Source organism: Cervus canadensis, chromosome 8 (genome assembly GCF_019320065.1).
Source record: "Cervus canadensis isolate Bull #8, Minnesota chromosome 8, ASM1932006v1, whole genome shotgun sequence".
In the NCBI taxonomy this organism is placed as follows: Eukaryota; Metazoa; Chordata; class Mammalia; order Artiodactyla; family Cervidae; genus Cervus; species Cervus canadensis.
Genome location: NC_057393.1, coordinates 64,453,476 through 64,472,247, shown reverse-complemented (window position 1 = coordinate 64,472,247; position 18,772 = coordinate 64,453,476). Strand labels below are relative to the sequence as shown.

The following is an 18,772-nucleotide window of genomic DNA, read 5'->3' as shown; positions in this document are numbered from 1 at the left end:
AATTTATTACTGAAACAGTATGGATAAGTTACTCAATATTTTGGTTCTTGGTTGGATGGCAGTTTCATGAGTGTTTATTAATCTATAAATAATCTATATATATATATTACATTTAATTTTTGAAATGCATGAATATTTTTAAATTTAAAAAATTTTTATAATTTTAAATATTTTTAAAACTATAAAGAAACAACAACCTGGGAAACATATTCTCTGGTAGATCTGGACAAAAATAAAATGCAAAGTGTACTATTTATCTAAAACTTTCCTACATTCCTTCTTCTAGGAAAGTCCAGTCCCACATACTCACAGATCAACCAAACCTGGGAATAGATTTTAAAACAGTTCTACTACACTGTAAATATGACTCTGAGTTATCAGGATTCACTGAATTGTATGTTATTCAATGGATTACTACAACAGGGCATCTGGCAAATAATTCTATTAGCCTTTTGGTCTAAAATTTTTCATCCAGAAAAAAAAAAAAAATGCAACATTAACAAGTCTGTCTTTCCCAAACAAATCACTCAAAAATTAGGCAGACTAAAGAATGCTTGATATGCTAATCTTTCTCTGACATGAAAAACTTTTCACAGGGCTCCTTCTAACAGTCTCTCCACATCTTCCACAACTTGTTCCAAACCTTCTTTTAGAGGGTTCCAACTTTAAGATTATTTTTCCTCATACAAATTCCGTACTCAACTGTTGGTTTTCCTGACATCTGTGTTAGACTTTAATCTTTCTGACAGTTTTTATGGTCAGCGCAAAAGATCAACACACATTCAAGCTGCTAATTCAGGCCACTGCAACGTGGTATATACATCTAGACAGAATGTCTCTTTCATATAAGCAGGATGGATTTTCCAAGACAACTAAGAGTGATTGCTAATAGAACCACTTATATTTCTGTTCTTCCCTGTAATCGCTCTGCCAACTGCCATTTGCTTTAACTTAACTCTAAGAATCCCAGTCATACTTCTGCTCCCAAAGAGAGTGAGCTGTATCTCTGGTACATACATAAAATCTGGGATTAGTGCTTCAATGGTATCACCAACTTTTCGATTAAAAACCCAGAAGTCATGCTAGCCTCTTTGCCACAATTTTCTATACTTGAGCAGTGAGCCCAGTCTTTGGCATCATTCCGATGGAACAGCAGTTTAGGATATGATTGGAGAGGACCTCTAAACCAAGATACTGCCCTTAACTGAAAGTGCTATGTAGGCTGTCTTTCAGAGGTTCTTCCAAAGCTCAGTCTTCCCTGTCAGAAGTAATCTGAAGATAAGATCACTTCAAAAACACACACTTGTTTTTCCCTACATGGCACCTCAATCATCCCTACTCTTTCTTCTGGAAATTGCCCCCTTCTACCTTTTTAACTGCCCCAGTTCACCTTTAATTCATTCCCATAGTTTTACCAGTCATGTTGTATAGCATGATACTTCTCCCTGACCAAGTGGCCATTCAAAGTTCTTTGTCAGAAAATTTGAAGATGAAACTGAGAAAAGAGGTGGCAGGCACTCTTCGAATGTCTGAACTATTTTATAAACAGAGCTTGGGAAAAGTTAGGGACCAAGTGAATGAAGCTTATCTAGAAAGATTCTAAAATGATGCACATACACAGAGAGGAAGGCAGACAAGAGACAAAAGAAAACATGCTGATGTTCCAATTATTCTTGAAATTTAATCATACTCCTGACCTGTGTTGCTAAGACAACTTCGTATCACCACAATTCTTAAATTCCATTATGGACTAGTATGAGTTAAGATTTCTGTTTAACTCAGAGTCCTAATTAACATACTTTCTCTCCTCTCTAAAGAAGATGTCCACCAATATATTGTGAGAAAGCCCTTAAACAAAGAAGGTAAGGAACCCACTACCAAAGCACCCAAGATTCAGCATCATGTTACTCCACGTATTCTGCAACGCAAAAATGCTGGCCTATTGCTCTGAAGAAACAGTGTACTAAGAAAAATAAGGAAGAGGCTGCAGAATATGCTAAAGTTTTGGCCAAGAGAATGAAGGAAGTAAAAAAAAAATGGCAATAACGGATTACCAAGAGATGGAGGCTGTCCTCTCTGAGAACTTCTGAGTTCAGTCAAAAATGAGATGTTCCAAGAGTGACAAATAAATAAGATCTGACATCAGATCTAAAATACACACACACATACACACACACACACTCTTTCACTCATCAACCCTGTTTCTTTAAGGCAAACTAAAAAAGGTAAATAATTCTCATATATTTACTCCTCTCTATTCTCTATCACCAAAAAGCAATATTTTTCAATGATCTTTTAAATGTTTTTAATTTTATAAATTCAATGAATATATGTGAGATACAAAGTTTAAGAATAAATACAATTTTAATCCATTTTAAAAAAATATTTAAACTGGATTCACAATTGAAGCTAAGCTCAATATTTAAAGTTTCTATTTCAACTAGGAAAGTCAAGTTCCCCTAAACCAGAAACATTTTAATAATAAATGTAGGCTGAGGGGAAAGTTTGAAAAAGAAACAAATCTTATTTATAATTAAAATGGTGCCATTCTTCACTGATTTTTAAACTGTGTATTTTAAATTGTACAATATACCTCTCAATTATTTCAAACACTTTAGTTAGCAATGCATACGTTTCCCAATATAGGATAAAGTATCAGGATTCTTTTTCTCAGAACAGGAAAAAAACAAAAATTACCATAACACTAGGAGTCCTAAAAAAAAAAAAAAAAAAAAAGACTAGGAGTCCTGCAATTTAGTAAAATTTCATCAGTAATGTTGACTTTTATTTGGTGGTCCCTTTAAAAGGAAGCAGAATAAGCAAAAAGGTAAGGTATCTAATATGAGCCAAACTTGACCACCAGCTAATAATAAAAAATCAGCAGTACTTCAGATGAAAGTGCCTTGAACAATGCCTGACACCTATAAGACATTTAAGAAATGTTACTTTTAGATGTGGGGCAAGAGCACAAGAATAATTGGATTTGTTGCCAAGAGTATCGCCAAGGACATGGAAAAAGAGGTGACTTGGAGAACTGTGGGGAGCCCAGGCAACCTCAATCCTGGGCTAAGGCAGTGAAAAGGACCAAGAAGCCCAATCTACTAGCAAACAGATGCACAGGCTTTATAATTTAGGAATTTGAGTGGGAGAAAAAAGTGGACAGAGGTAGTGGAAAGGAAGAAGTAAAAGAAGTAAACATTAAATTACACATGCTCTCCTTGTGGCTTATTAAAAATGCTGGTATTTCCAAATATTAACATAGTCTATATATTTCTCATCTGACAAATTTGCAATAACTTCTCTTTGTTAGTGAAACTATGTGTTTCATAACATGAATATCAATAAATATTGATTAGGATATTAAAAACAGCAATAATATAAAACATAGCAATTCTTTAGAAATTTAAACTTTTAAACCCTTAATTTTGTTTTCTAGTTTAGAGAGTGTTAAATATAAACATGAGAAAGTTTAAAGCCTAATTTCTAAGTTTAAAGAATATACTTGGATATACATGTAAAAAGCTTAAAACTTTATACAGTAATTAAAAGAATTCAAAAAATGTTAACAATTGTCTGAGGGAATCACAGTCAATTCTCTTTACTCATTTCTGCATTTTAATAAACATTTTTAACAGAAAATTTGTATTTCTATAAATAAATATGCAAGCTAAAAAATGAAGTCAAAGTAGCACTGAAGTGAATAATCAAGTCAAATCACAGGGCTAGTAAAATTCAAATGAGCAACTCCATACCTCTACTAGGGCATAATACCACCATCAATCCCTTCTGCTCAAAAATAAATCATACGTATATCTGATTTACAGAAAAAATCTTGATAAGGCAACTTATCAGTGTCTTTGCCACCCTTAGGATACAAGTGGAAAATAAAACCTTGTACAATACACATTTTAGATTTATTAAACAAGGAATATGTGGGTTTCCCAGGTAGCTCAGTGGTAAAGAATCCACCTGCCAATGCTGGAGACTGGCATTTTATCCCAGGGTGGGAAAGATCCGCTGGAGGAGGAAATGGCAATCCACTCCAGTACTCTTGCCTAGGAAATCCCATGGACAAGGGAAACTGGCGGGCTACAGTCCATGGTTTGCAAAAGAGTCAGACACGGCACAGCCAGTAAAACAACAAGGAACATGTGGCAAAGCAAACTATTCCAAAAGAAGTGCTTTCAATGAAACTTCCTTAAAGATTGATTTTTTTAATTAATTTATTTTAATTGGAGGATAATTACTTTACAATATTGTGATTTTTGCCATACATCGACACAAATCAGTCATGGGTGCACAAGTGTTCCCCCATCCTGAACCCCCCCTCTCAAATCCCTCCCACCCTATCCCTCTGGGTGGTCTTGATATTTTTTTTTAAAGCAAACTATACTACTTGAAAAATTACCATTTACAAGAAAGCAGCATTCCCTTTAGAAAAGGACCTTTCCATACAAACAAGAACCAATCACCAGAAGCAACAGCAAGCAATATGTTAATTACCTGGGAATAAACTTAAGAAAACTTTATATTGACCCTAAAGTTAACTCAAAATGTATCCAAGATTATCTTTAAAACTATAAACCTCTTGGGGAAAATAGAGGTGTAAATCTTCATAACCTTGATTAAGCACTTAAACATTAATATCTAGACAATAATTTATTAGATATGACACATAAACACAAGAAGCCAACGAAAAAATTAAGTTGGACTTCATCAAAATTTAAAACTTTGATCCTTCAGGAAAGTGAAAAGACAACCAAAAGAATGGTTAAAAAAAATTATAAATCATATCTCTAACAAAAGTTTAATACCTAGTATACAGAACTCTTAGAACTGAATAATTACAAATAATCCACTTTTTAAATTAGAAAAGGATTTGAAGAGACATTTCTCCAAAGAAGCTACAAATGGCCAATAAATACCTGAAAAAACTCAACATCAATAGTCATTCAGTGGCTTAGTCATGTCCAACTCTTTGTGACTCTATGGACTGCAGCACGCCAGGCCTCCCTGTCCATCACCAACTCCCAGAGTTTACTCAAACTCACGTCCATCAAGTCGGTGATACCATCCAAACATTTCGTCCTCTGTTGTCCCCTTCTCCTCCTGCCTTCAATCTTTCCCAGCATCAGGGTCTTTTCAGATGACTCAGTTCTTCACATCAGGTGGCCAAAGTAATGGAGTTTCAGCTTCAACATCAGTCCTTCCAATGAATCAGTTCAGTTGCTCAGTCGTATCCGACTCTTTGCGACCCCATGAGTCACAGTAAGCCAGGCCTCCCTATCCATCACAAGCTCCCGGAGTTTACTCAAACTCATGCCCATTGAGTCGGTGATGCCATCCAGCCATCTCATCCTCTGTTGTCCCCTTCTCCTCCTGCCCCCAATCCCTCCCAGCATCAGGGTCTTTTCTAATGAGTCAACTCTTCACATGAGGTGGCCAAAGTACTGGAGTTTCAGCTTCAGCATCAGTCCTTCCAATGAACACCCAGGAATTATCTCCTTTAGGATGGACTGGTTCAATCTCCTTGCAGTCCAAGGGATTCTCAAGAGTCTTCTCCAACACCACAGTTCAAAAGCATCAATTCTTTGGCACTCAGCTTTCTTTATAGTCCAACTCTCACATCCATACATAACTACTGGAAAAATCATACAGCCTTGCCTAGATGGACCTTTGTTGGCAAAATAAGGTCGCTGTCTTTTTTTATGCTGTCTAGGTTGGTCATAACTTTCCTTCCAAGGAGTAAGTGTCGTTTAATTTCATGGCTGCAATCACGATCTGCAGTGATTTTGCAGCCCCAAAAAATTAAGTCTGTCACTGTTTCCCCATCTATTTGCCATGAAGTGATGGAGCCAGATGACATGATTAGTTTTCTGAATGCTGAGCTTTAAGCCAACTTTTTCACTCTCCTCTTTCACTTTCATCAAGAGGCTCTTTAGTTCTTCACTTTCTGCCATAAGGGTGGTATCATCTGCATATCTGAGGTTATTGATATTTCTCCCAGCAATCTTGATTCCAGCTTGTGCTTCCTCCAGCCCAGCATTTCTCATTATGTACTCTGCATTAAGTTAAATAAGCAGGGTGACAATATACAGCCATTACACACTCCTTTCCTGATTTGGAACCAGTCTGTCATTCAATGTCCAGTTCTAACTGTAGCTTCCTGATCTTCATACAGATGTCTCAGGAGGCAGGTCAGTGGGTCTGGTATTCCCATCTCTTTCAGAATTTTCCAGTTTGTTGTGATCCACACAGTTAAAGGCTTTGGCATAGTCAATAAAGCAGAAGTAGATGTTTTTCTGGAATTCTCTTGCTTTTTTGATGATCCAACAGATGTTGGTAACTTGATTTCTGGGTCCTCTGCCTGTTCTAAATACAGTTTGAATATCTAGAAGTTCATGGTTCACATACTGTTGAAGCCTGGCTTGGAGAATTTTGAGTATCACTTTACCAGCATGTGAGATGAGTGCAATTGTGCAGTAGTTTCAGCATTCTTTGGCATTGCCTTTCTTTGGGATTGAAATGAAAACTGACCTTTTCCAGTCCTGTGGCCACTGCTGAGTTTTCCAAATTTGCTGGCATATTGAGGGCAGCACTTTCACAACATCATCTTTTAGGATTGGAAATAACCCAATTGGAATTCCATCACTTCCACTAGCTTTGTTCATAGTGATGCTTACAAGGCCCACTTGACTTTGCATTCCAGGATGTCTGGCTCTAGGTGAGTGATCACATCATCATGATTATCTGGGTGGTGAAGATCTTTTTTGTATAGTTCTTCTGTGTATTCTTGCCACCTCTTCTCAATATTTTCTGCTTCTGTTAGGTCCATACCATTTCTGTCCTTTATCGAACCCATCTTTGCATGAAATGTTCCCTTGATATCTCTAATTTTCTTACAGAGATCTCTAGTCTTTCCCATTCTATTGTTTTCTTCTATTTCTCTGCATTGAACACTGAGGAAGGCTTTCTTATCTCTCCTTGCTATTCTTTGGAACTCTACATTCAAATAGGTATATCTTTCCTTTTCTCCTTTGCTTTTCGCTCCTCTTCTCACAGCTATTTGTAAGGCCTCCTCAGACAGCCATTTAGTTTTTTTGCATTTCTTTTTCTTGGGGATGGTCTTGCTCCATGTCTCCTGTACAATGTCATGAACCTCCGTCCATAGTTCTTCAGGTACTCTTGTCTATCAGATCTAATCCCTTGAATCTATTTCTCACTTCCACTGTATAACTGTAAAGGTTTTGATTTTGGTCATACCTGAATGGTCTAGTGGTTTTCCCTACTTTCTTCACTTTAAGTCTGAATTTGGCAAGAAGGAGTTCATGATCTGAGACACAGTCAGCTCCTCGTCTTGTTTTTGCTGACTGTATAGAGCTTCTCCATCTTTGGCTGCAAAGAATATAATCAATCTGATTTCAGTGTTGGCCATCTGGTGGTGTCCATGTGTAACGTCTTCTCTTGTGATGTTAGAAGAGGGTATTCGCTATGACCAGTGCATTCTTTTAGAAAAACTCTATTAGCCTTTGCCCTGCTTCATTCTGTACTCCAAAGCCTAATTTCCCTGTTACTCCAGGTATCTCTTCACTTCCTACTTTTGCATTCCAGTCTTCTATAATGAAAAGGACATCTTTTGGGGGTGTTAGTTCTAGAAGGTCTTGTAGGTCTTCATAGAGTCATTCAACTTCAGCTTCTTCAGCATTACTGGCCAGGGAATAGACTTGGATTACTGTGATACTGAATGGCTTGCCTTGGAAATGAACAGAGATCATTCTGTCATTTTTGAAATTGCACCCAAGTACTGCATTTTGGACTCTTTTGTTGACTATGATGGCTACTCCATTTCTTCTAAAGGATTCTTGCCCACAGTAGTCAATATAATGGTCATCTGAGTTAAATTCACCCACTCTGGTCCATTTAAGTTTGCTAACTCCTAAAATGCTGACATTCACTCTTGCCATCTCCTGTTTGACCACTTCCAATTTGCCTTGATTCATGGACCTAACATTCCAGGTTCCTATGCAATATTGCTCTTTATGGAATTGGACTTTGCTTCTATCACCAGTCACATCCACAATTGGGTGTTGTTTTTGCTTTGGCTCCATCTCTTCATTCTTTCTGGAGTTATATCTCTGCTGATCTCCAGTAGCATATTGGACACTTACCAACCTGGGGAGTTCACCTTTTAGCGTCCTATCTTTTTGCCTTTTCATACTGTTCATGGGGTTCTCAAAGCAAGAATACTGAAGTGGTTTGCCATTCCCTTCTTCAGTGGACCACATTTTGTCAGAACTCTCCACCATGACCCGTCCATCTTGGGTGGCCCTACACAGCATGGCTCATAGTTTCATTGAGTTAGACAAGGCTGTGATCCATGTGATCAGATTGGTTAGTTTTCTATGATTGTGGTTTTCAATCTGTCTGCCCTCTGATGGAGAAGGATAAGAGGCTTATGGAAGTTTCCTGATGGGAGAGACTGACTGAGGGGGAAATTGGGTCTTGTTCTGATGCACGGGGTTATGCTTAGTAAATCTTTAACAATTTTCTGTTGATGGGTAGAGCTGTGTTCCCTTCCTGGTATTTACCTGGGGCCAAACTATGGTGGAGGTAATGAAGATAATGGCAACCTCCCTCAAAAGATCCCATGCATGTACTGCTACACTCAGTGCCCCCAACCCTGCAGCAGGCCACCACTGACCCATGCCTTGGCTGGAGACTCCTGGACACTCTGGGCAAGTCTGGGTCAGTCTCTTGTGGGGTCACTGCTCCTTTCTCCCGGGTCCTGGTGCACACAAGGTTCTGTTATGTCATTATGGAAATGTAAATGAAATACCACTATGAGATACCACTTCACAGCCCCTAGGACAGCTATAGTAATAGAGTAAGTATTGACAAGGATATGAAGAAACTGGAATACTCATAAATTGCTGATAGGAATGTAAAATGGTGTGGCTACTTTGGAAAACAGTTTTTCAGTTCCTAAAAAAGTTAAACGTGGAGTTACCATATGACCCAACAATTCCACTACTAGGTCTATACCCAAACCAAATGAAAGCACATATCCACAGAAATATTTGTACAGAAATGTTCATAGCAGCATTGTTAATAATTGCAAAAAGGTGGAAACAACCCAATGTCCAAATGATGACTGAATAAACAAAATTTGATATAACCATACAATGGAATCTTATTTGCCCATAGAAGGAAATGAAGTACTGATACATGCTACAACACAAATAAACCTCGAAAACATTATGTTACATGAAAAAAATCTACAGACATAAAAAGCATATTAGTGATTGCCTAGAGCTGGGGGAGGGAGAGGAGAGTGACTGCTAATAGATCTGGGGTTTCTTTTTGGAGTGATTTATTTTAAAAAGGATTAAAATTGATTGTCATAATGGTTACACAACTCTGTAGATGTATTAAAAACCATGAATTGTACACTTGAAGAGGTAAATTATATGGTATGTGAATTATATCTCAATAAAGCTGTTTAAAAAATAAGAAATCAAGAACTTCCTTGGTGGTACAGTGGATAAGAATCTGCCTGCCAACAGATGGAGAAACATACTGTGTTCATGGATTGGAAGAATCAATATTGTCAAAATGGCTATTCTACCCAAAGCAATCTATAGATTCAATGCAATCCCTATCAAGCTACCAACAGTATTTTTCACAGAACTAGAACAAATAATTTCACAATTTGTATGGAAATACAAAAAACCTCGAATAGCCAAAGTAATCTTGAGAAAGAAGAATGGAACTGGAGGAATCAACCTGCCTGACTTCAGACTCTACTACAAAGCCACAGTCATCAAGACAGTATGGTACTAGCACAAAGACAGAAATATAGACAATGGAACAGAATAGAAAGCCCAGAGATAAATCCACGAACCTATGGACACCTTATCTTTGACAAAGGAGGCAAGGATATACAATGGAAAAAAGACAACCTCTTTAACAAGTGGTGCTGGGAAAACTGGTCAACCACTTGTAAAAGAATGAAACTAGAACACTTTCTAACACCATACACAAAAATAAACTCAAAATGGATTAAAGATCTAAATGTAAGACCAGAAACTATAAAACTCCTAGAGGAGAACATAGGCAAAACACTCTCCGACATAAATCACAGCAAGATCCTCTATGACCCACCTCCCAGAATGTTGGAAATAAAAGCAAAACTAAACAAATGGGACCTAATGAAACTTAAAAGCTTTTGCACTACAAAGGAAACTATAAGTAAGGTGAAAAGACAGCCCTCAGATTGGGAGAAAATAATAGCAAATGAAGAAACAGACAAAGGATTAATCTCAAAAATATACAAGCAACTCCTGCAGCTCAATTCCAGAAAAATAAATGACCCAATCAAAAAATGGGCCAAAGAACTAAACAGACATTTCTCCAAAGAAGACATACAGATGGCTAACAAACACATGAAAAGATGCTCAAATCACTCATTATCAGAGAAATGCAAATCAATACCACAATGAGGTACCATCTCATGCTAGTCAGAATGGCTGCCATCTAAAAGTCTACAAGCAATAAATGTTGGAGAGGGTGTGGAGAAAAGGGAACCCTCTTACACTGTTGGTGGGAATGCAAACTAGTACAGCCGCTATGGAGAACAGTGTGGAGATTTCTTAAAAAACTGGAATTAGAACTGCCATATGACCCAGCAATCCCACTTCTGGGCATACACACTGAGGAAACCAGATCTGAAAGAGACACGTGCACCCAATGTTCATCGCAGCACTGTTTATGATAGCCAGGACATGGAAGCAACCTAGATGCCCATCAGCAGATGAATGATAAGGAAGCTGTGGTACATATACACCATGGAATATTACTCAGCCATTAAAAAGAATTCATTTGAATCAGTTCTAATGAGATGGATGAAACTGGAGCCCATTATACAGAGTGAAGTAAGCCAGAAAGATAAAGAACATTACAGCATACTAACACATATATATGGAATTTAGAAAGGTGATAACGATAACCCTATATGCAAAAAAGAAAAAGAGACACAGAAATACAGAACAGACTTTTGAACTCTGTGGGAGAATGTGAGGGTGGGATATTTCAAAAGAACAGCAGGTATACTATCTATGGTGAAACAGATCACCAGCCCAGGTGGGATGCATGAGACAAGTGCTCCGGCCTGGTGCACTGGGAAGACCCAGAGGAATCGGGTGGAGAGGGAGGTGGGAGGGGGGATCGGGATGGGGAATACGTGTAAATCTATGGCTGATTCATATCAATGTATGACAAAACCCACTGAAATGTTGTGAAGTAATTAGCCTCCAACTAATAAAATAAATAAATAAATAAAAGAAAAAAGAAAAAAAAAAAAAGAATCTGCCTGCCAACGTAGGGGGTGGAGGTCTGATCCCTAGTCCGAGATCAAACCTGCTGCAGAGCAACTAAGCAACAAGAGAAGCCACGGCAATAAGAAAACCACACACTGCAACTAGAGGGTAGCCCCTGCTCACAGCAACCAGAGTAAGCCTGCCCAAAGCAAAGACCCAGCATAGCCAAAAATAAAATCAATGAATAAAATTATTTTAAAAAATCGACATAAACTCTGATTTCACTAGGTAAATCTGGGAGTAGGAATGCTAGATTCTATGGTAAGCATATATAGTGGTGGTGGTTTAGTGGTTTAGTCGCTAAGTCATGGCCAACTCTTTTGTGATCCCATGGACTGTAGCCTGACAGGTTCCTCTGTCCATGGGATTTTGCAGGCAAGGATACTGCAGTGGGCTGCCATTCCCTTCTCCAGGGGATCTTCCTAACCTAGAGATCGAACCTAGTCTCCCACATTGCAGGCAGATTCTTTACCAGTTAAGCCACCAGAGAAGCCCAACCATTTATATGTTTACCTTCATAAAAAACTGCCAAATGTTAAGGTTGCTATACTATTTTCATTGCCCGTGTCAACAAATGAAAGCACCAACTGCTGCATGGTCTCATCAGCATTTGGTATTGTTTTTTTATTTTTCCTTTCTTCCTTCATTTTTCTTAATGTCTTAACTTTCTCACTACTGGTTTCTCATTGTGGTTTTAACTTAAAATTCTTCATTATCAACGATGTTTAATATCTTTTGGTATATTTACTTGCTCTCCATATTCTTTTTTTGGTAAAGTTTCTACTTAAATCCTTTGTCAAATTTTTAATTAGGTTGTTCACTTACTATTGAATTTTGTGAGTTCTGTAGATACAAGTTTTTTGTTAGATATGTGATAGGAAAACATTAACTCCCAGTCTGGGACTTCTCTTTTCACTCTCATAACACTCTTTCAGACACATAAGTTCTTAATTTTGATGAAGTTGAACGTAGTACTGATTTATTCATTTATGGGTCATGCTTTTGGTGTTTAACTTTTTTGCTGATTAAAAAAAAAAAAAAAAAACTTTGCTCAATCTAAGGTCCAAAAGATTGTCTTACATTTTCTTCAAGTTATTTTCTGCTTTAGGTCTTATTTTGAGATCTATGAACCATTTTGAACCAGTTTTTGCATAGACTGGCAAAAGTGGGGAATTTTTGCGCTGAGGCTATAATAAAGAAAAATTTTCTATTTTGATGTTTGAAGGTTAACTGCCTTAAAGCCCACTTCCCTCTCCCTTTGCCCCACATCTGGATAAGTTAGTAGGAAAGCCTGTCCATTCTCTCCACTATCAATGGGAAGCTAAAACCATGAAAATCCCACACATGGGAACTATCACACTCCTAGTCACAATGAAAATTAAACTCAACCACCCTCCTTCATTTTGGCTTCAGTCTGGACTAAACCTAAGACCTCTCCTTAAGGAATCCTTTTGCAGTTGACTCCGTGAGTAAACCTTATTTCCTATTTCATATCCATTGGCGTCTTTCTGTCATCTGTTCCAACATTTATACGAATTCCTGAGCAAGGGGCTGCCCAGTGTCCAACAGAGGATATTAGATGCCCAAATAAGACGGAGTTTTTTATATATGAACATCCAACAATTCCAGATTATCCTTTCTCTACTTAATTGCCTTAATACCCTCATCAAAACAAACTGACCATTTTGCATGTCTGAATTCTCTATTTTGTTCCATTGATCTGTAAGTTTGTCTTTTCTCTATCTTTACTCTTGAGTATTGCAGTAATATAATAAGTTGAAATCACAAGTTTTTCAACTTTTTTGTCTTTTTCAAAATTGTTTTACCTTCTTCTAGTTCCTTTGTTTTCCCATATCAATTTTAGAATCAGCTTATTTCTTTCTATAAGAAATCCTCTCCTCCTGAGATCTGGCTGGAATTGCACTGACTCTGTAGATGAGCTCAGGACAAACAGTTACCTTAACAATATTAACTCTTCCAATACATGAATATGGTGTCTCTCTCCACTTATGTAGGTCTTCTTTGGTTTCTTCCATTAGTATCTTATAATTTTCATTATACAAATCTTGCACATGTCTTGTAAAGCTAATATTAAATATTTTATAAGTTCTGGTGCCATTGAGATGGTACTTTAAAATTTTTCTTTCCAGTTGTCCTTTGCTGTTATATAGAAATACAACTGATTGTTATATATTGACTTTCTATCTTTCAACCTTGCAGAATTCACTTATTAGATATAGAGGTTTTTTTTTTAATCTTTCTGAACAGAAAAAGATTTTCTGCACAGACACTCTGTCCATGATTAGAGCCAGTTGCTGCCCTTTGAAACATGCTGTTAAAAGAATTAAAACAAGCCACAATCTGGGAAAAAATATTTCCCTATCACATATGCAGCTATTCCACTCTTAGACATTTATGCAAGAGAAAAGAAAGTATATATTCCTCCAAAGACTTATATGTGAATGCTCACAGTAGCTTTATTTATAATAGTTAAAAGCTGAAAACCACCCAAATGGCCGTCAATTAGAACATGGACAAAAACAAAGTTTTGCAGTATATCCATACAATATAACATTACCCAACAATAAAAAGACACGAACACATAACAATATGGATGAATTTCAAAGCACTAATACTGAGTTTAAGAAACCAGACATTCTCCCCCCACCACAAGTACATACTATTTGAGGGGTCTCAGTGGGACACGACTGAGTGACTGAACTGAAAGTCCTTTAGTTGTTATCAGATTGATTAAAAATCTTTAATCTGATTTAAAAAGCCCAATTCAATCCCCTAAAAAATTCTTAGTGGGAAGAAAAAATTACTGGTATAAGAATTTTTACTGTCATGTGTTTCTTTTCCAAAATAAAAAAAAGTACAGGTAGAAAGAAAACTAGTTAAGGTTTTGCTAAATAAAATAAACCACTAAATTTCAGGCTTCTCTTCACAATATTTACAATGAAGAAATAACTCAAGTGCCCAACAAGAAAAAAAGACTGAGTATATTAACTTGATATAATATCACTATATAAATGAAAAATATGCAAACCAAAACATGGACACTAAACATGGACATTTATATAACACACTAAGCAGGAAGTTTAAGAAGTCCAGGCTCACTGATGACAACGATATAAGAACCATGAATCTCTATACTTTATTGCTTTTGTCACTGCACAACCAAATGTACTAATAGTCACACTGATCATTCAAACAACATCAGGAAAAGGAATGTTTTTAATTATATCAAGTTCAAAACTGTTGGAGTAAATGTAATGAAATCTTTTGAGTTTCATTAGTTTTTACTGAAGCACAATTATTTGGCTAGAAAAAACTGAGAGAATAGCTTTAATTTATTCAAATAAATTTTATTGAGTAGAAACATAAACAAAGCTTTAATGAAGCTTTCACAAAACCACATACGCACTTTGAGTTCTCTCATATATTCATTTACTATACATACACACACTCGCACCTTATAATGTAACTGTAAGATTCAAGATCTTAGGACTTCCCTGGTGGTCCAGTGGCTAAGACTCCAAGCTCCCAATGCAGGGGGCCCACTGGGTTCCATCCGTGGTCAGGGAACTAGATCCCACATACCACAACTAAGAGTTTGCATGGTACAATGAAGACCTGGTGCAGTCAAATACATAAATATTTTTTAAAAGATTCAAGATCTCACTGTAAGAAGAGCAATAAAGTGTAATGCCAAAGGTCTATGCAATTCACTTTTCTTTACCTTCAAGCATTTTCCACTTTTAGAGCAGAACCAAAGATATGTTATAATATTTAAGGGGGTGAGGGGAGGCCGACATGATGTATAATTATCTAGGCAATTAAGCAATTCAACAATTCTCCAACCAACTTATTCACTTTGCTAAAACTCTTCTCTGCACAGTTGTTCAGTCATGTCAGACTTTTCGTGACCCTTCGGACTGTAGCCCACCAGGCTCCTCTGTCCAGGGAATTTCTCAGGCCAGAATACTGGAGCGGGTTGCCATTTCCTCCTCCAGGGTATCACTCCCAACCCAGGAAATGAACCCCTGTCTCCTGCACTGCAGTCGGATTCTTTACCATTGAGCCATCCAGGAAGCCCTAAAAACTCTTTTAGCCAAGGTTTATTAGAGTAATCTATACAGTCAAGGCCAGTCAGACATAAAAGCCTAGATCTATTTTCAAAAATATTCAAGAAATCCTTTCTCAAGATACCGAGATGCCTTTATTCTGTATCTCTTTTTACTTTTTAGTTCTTAACAGGGTTAGGGTTTTTAGAATTTACAGATGCACTTATGGAGGGAGAGAATTTCTGTAAATGGTAATTAAAATTCCACACTGATATGTGTACTTGCATTTTCAGACCCAGAGTCCACACCTTCTATCAGATTTCCAATGGACTTCACGACCACAAAATAGGTTGAGAACTACTACTATGAGAATCCCACAGGGACACTTTTCAAATCTAAGTGATGTAATTATATTTCTCCCAGTTGATAACTGCTAAGTAAAATAGGGCATTCCATTCACAAAAGTGAAGGCTCACAAGCTTTAGGCTGCATCCATGAAATAAAAGCAGGAGCTCAAACCTATCTGCCCTATGAAAGATACTGCTTGTCAGAATACAACCCACTCCGAGGTAATAGAAAAGGTTAACATCTCCTTACCAAAAAGCCAAGATTCACCTGCAACAACCTGCACTACTCTGGTATACACAGCTTTTTTTTTTTCATTAGTCTTTTACACTAATTTTTTCTGCAATAATTAAAAGTACATTTTCATTTTTTTCACTATTTTAATTACCAAAATGGCAAATATAATTATCCACTTATCAAAATCCTTGATTTCCAGTACTTCAAAATAAAACTCATTGTCAAAGGAAATAGCATTCTTCACCTAAAGACACAAAGTAGTCCTTTTCTTAGTAACTATGTTAAATCTATAAGAATCATTTGCCATCAGCCATCTAAAATACTGACAGGACTTAAGGCATAATGTACTAAAACCAAAACCGACAGGACTTTCAAAGCTAAGTAACAGGACTTCCCTGGTGGTCCAGTAGTTGAGAATCTGATTACCAACGCAGGGGACGCGGATTTGATCCCTGGTCTGGAAAGATCTCACATGTGGAGGAGTAACTAAGCCCATGTGCCACAACTACTGGGCCCCCGTGCCAAACTACTCAAACCCCTGCAGAGCCCTGGGCTCTACAAGAGAAGCCACCGCTATAAAAAGCCTGTGTACTGACAACTAGAGAGTAGTCCTTGCTCACCACAACTAAAGAAAGCCCATTAAAAAAAAAAAAAAAAAAGCCCATGGGCAGAAAGGGAGAGCCAGCACAGCCACAAATAAATAAAAACGTTTTAAGGTAAGTAATAAAACTTACGCTTCCCATGGGGGGGGGGAGGGGGAAAGGTAAAATATGAAGTTCATCATTAAGATTAGGAATTACATTCACAGGCTAAAAGTCAAAGTTTAAAAAAAAAATCACTGAATGTCTACTTAAATTTTAAATCAAGGGAAAAACCCTTATTCAAGGCTGTTCACTTTCAGCTTCTTAAATATTTCTTGCTTATCATATCCATTTTTTCCATAGATATTTGATCAGAAAAATCCCTTTTAAGTGTTTCATAAATTAAATTCCAGTATTCCCGCTATGAAGACTTGAATATTTCATCAGATTATTTTAGGAAAAGACTAGCCTCATTCATAAGCTACATATAAATCTAAAAGGGGAAATACGTTTCTTGCCAGAACCTATTAAAAAAAGAAAAGAGAAGAAGAGGCAAAAGTTGATGAAAGAACACCGCTGCCACGTCTTTTCCCTTCCCCCGCTCAGTAGTGGCTATTCCATTCCTTCAGAGTGCATTCCAAGGGAAAGTCCAAGAGCCACAGCTCTCAAGAGAAACCAGAAACAGTTAAGTTGAAACTGGCAAGCCTCTTTGGCCTTTCAGATCAATTTCCTAAAAGGAGATCCAGCTTCTGCTTCATCCCTTTCTTAAAGCAAACAGTGCAAAATTCCAAGTCCTGTCCGTTCTATTCGGAACGCCTAAGTTATTAGCGTCTACGACCTGACTGCATTTAATATATTCGATTATTTAGAAGAAATGGTCTTATGAAACCATTCCCCCCACCCCTTAAAAACATGCAGCTGCGGGCCATCCATGTAACTCAACTCAAACTTCTCACAGAGCCACAGAATTTGATTTACTGATGTGGACTTTTAAAAGCTGCAAACTCGGCTGAGAGAGGGGGGGAGGGGAGAAGCTCATGTGCCTTTAAAAAATTTTGGGGGCAGAAGAAGGAAGGAAGAAGACTAGCTTCCCAGTTCACTGGACGATCTGACAGCCGACTTCCTCAACCTAGCTGCCCGAAACTCGCCGCCCGGGGCTACCTCCAGCTGCTCAATCAGCCCGCGGCGCGCAACAGATGAGTTAAACCTGAACTTTCCCGGGTAGGTCCGCTTCCCAGACCCCACGACTCCGGCAGAATAAAAATGCTCGAGCGCTTCAGCGTCAGGTCTAAGCTTTAAAAACCGCTCTCTGTTGCCACATGATAACCATCTGCGGCTGTGGAGGCCGAAAACCCTTGCAAACCCCTCAGTTTTGACGGGAGGGACTCACGTAGGCGAGGCGCTTGGAAAACTCAACAGGGTGATTCCTCCCCAGGAAGGAATATTCAAGAAAGTCCTGGTCCCCGGGGCGGAGACTGAGGCTGCCGCAGCCCCAACGACCGGGGGCGCCAACCTGCGAGGCGGTGGCAAGAGGAGCACGGAGGACTGCTAAAGGGCCTCTGGGGCTCCCAGAGGAAAAGGGGCTCAGGGCGAGTCTCCAAAGGAAAAGGAACTGAGGCAACAGTAGTAAACTGGGGAGCACCCCCCCCGCCCCCGAGCCATACCACGAGAGGGGGCAGGGACCAGACCAGCAGAGCCATTCGAGAAGGGCCACGGCTGCCCAAGGACTGCAGCCTCAGTCCCCAAGGTCGGGGGAACGTCTCACCTGGGAAGTGGCACGCGAGAGCTGCGCGTTCTTCAGCACCCGGTCGCCTGCACCCGGCCGGCTACCTACTCCTTTCCCTCAGCCCGCTGGCGGCGCGACTCGGCAGCAGAGGGAGCCAGTTAGCCCTTTTATAACCTCGAGACTGCGACGGCTGCGCTGAGGAGGAGGCGACTGCAACCCTCGCTACGTGAGCTCGATCACACCAGCGGCCCGGCGTCTGCGCAGGCGCCCAGCCCGGGCCCTCTCCGCCCCTACCCGTGGCCCACGGCCCACGCCCGGGGCTCCTCACCAGCCGGTGGAGTCTGAGGCCGAGAGGAGGGACCGGCGGGCGGGCCTGGGATGTAACGCGCCTGCGCGGGGCTCTCACCACGCCACAGTCTCCATGGTTACCTGGGATTTGCG

At 38.9% G+C, this 18,772-nt stretch overlaps 1 protein-coding gene across 3 annotated transcripts in view; it reads right to left on the bottom strand.

The window, feature by feature from the left end:
* Window positions 1–18,537, bottom strand: part of P4HA1 (prolyl 4-hydroxylase subunit alpha 1) — a 97,624-nt gene extending 79,087 nt beyond the window's left edge. Inside the window, exon 1 of one of the 3 annotated variants that reach the window (XM_043476620.1) lies at window positions 18,371–18,537. The gene's annotated coding sequence lies outside the window, so the exon portion shown is untranslated. The remainder of the gene's footprint in view (window positions 1–18,370) is intronic. The other 2 variants (XM_043476619.1, XM_043476618.1) reach the window with 2 other exon arrangements.
* Between the last annotated feature and the right edge of the window lie 235 nt (window positions 18,538–18,772).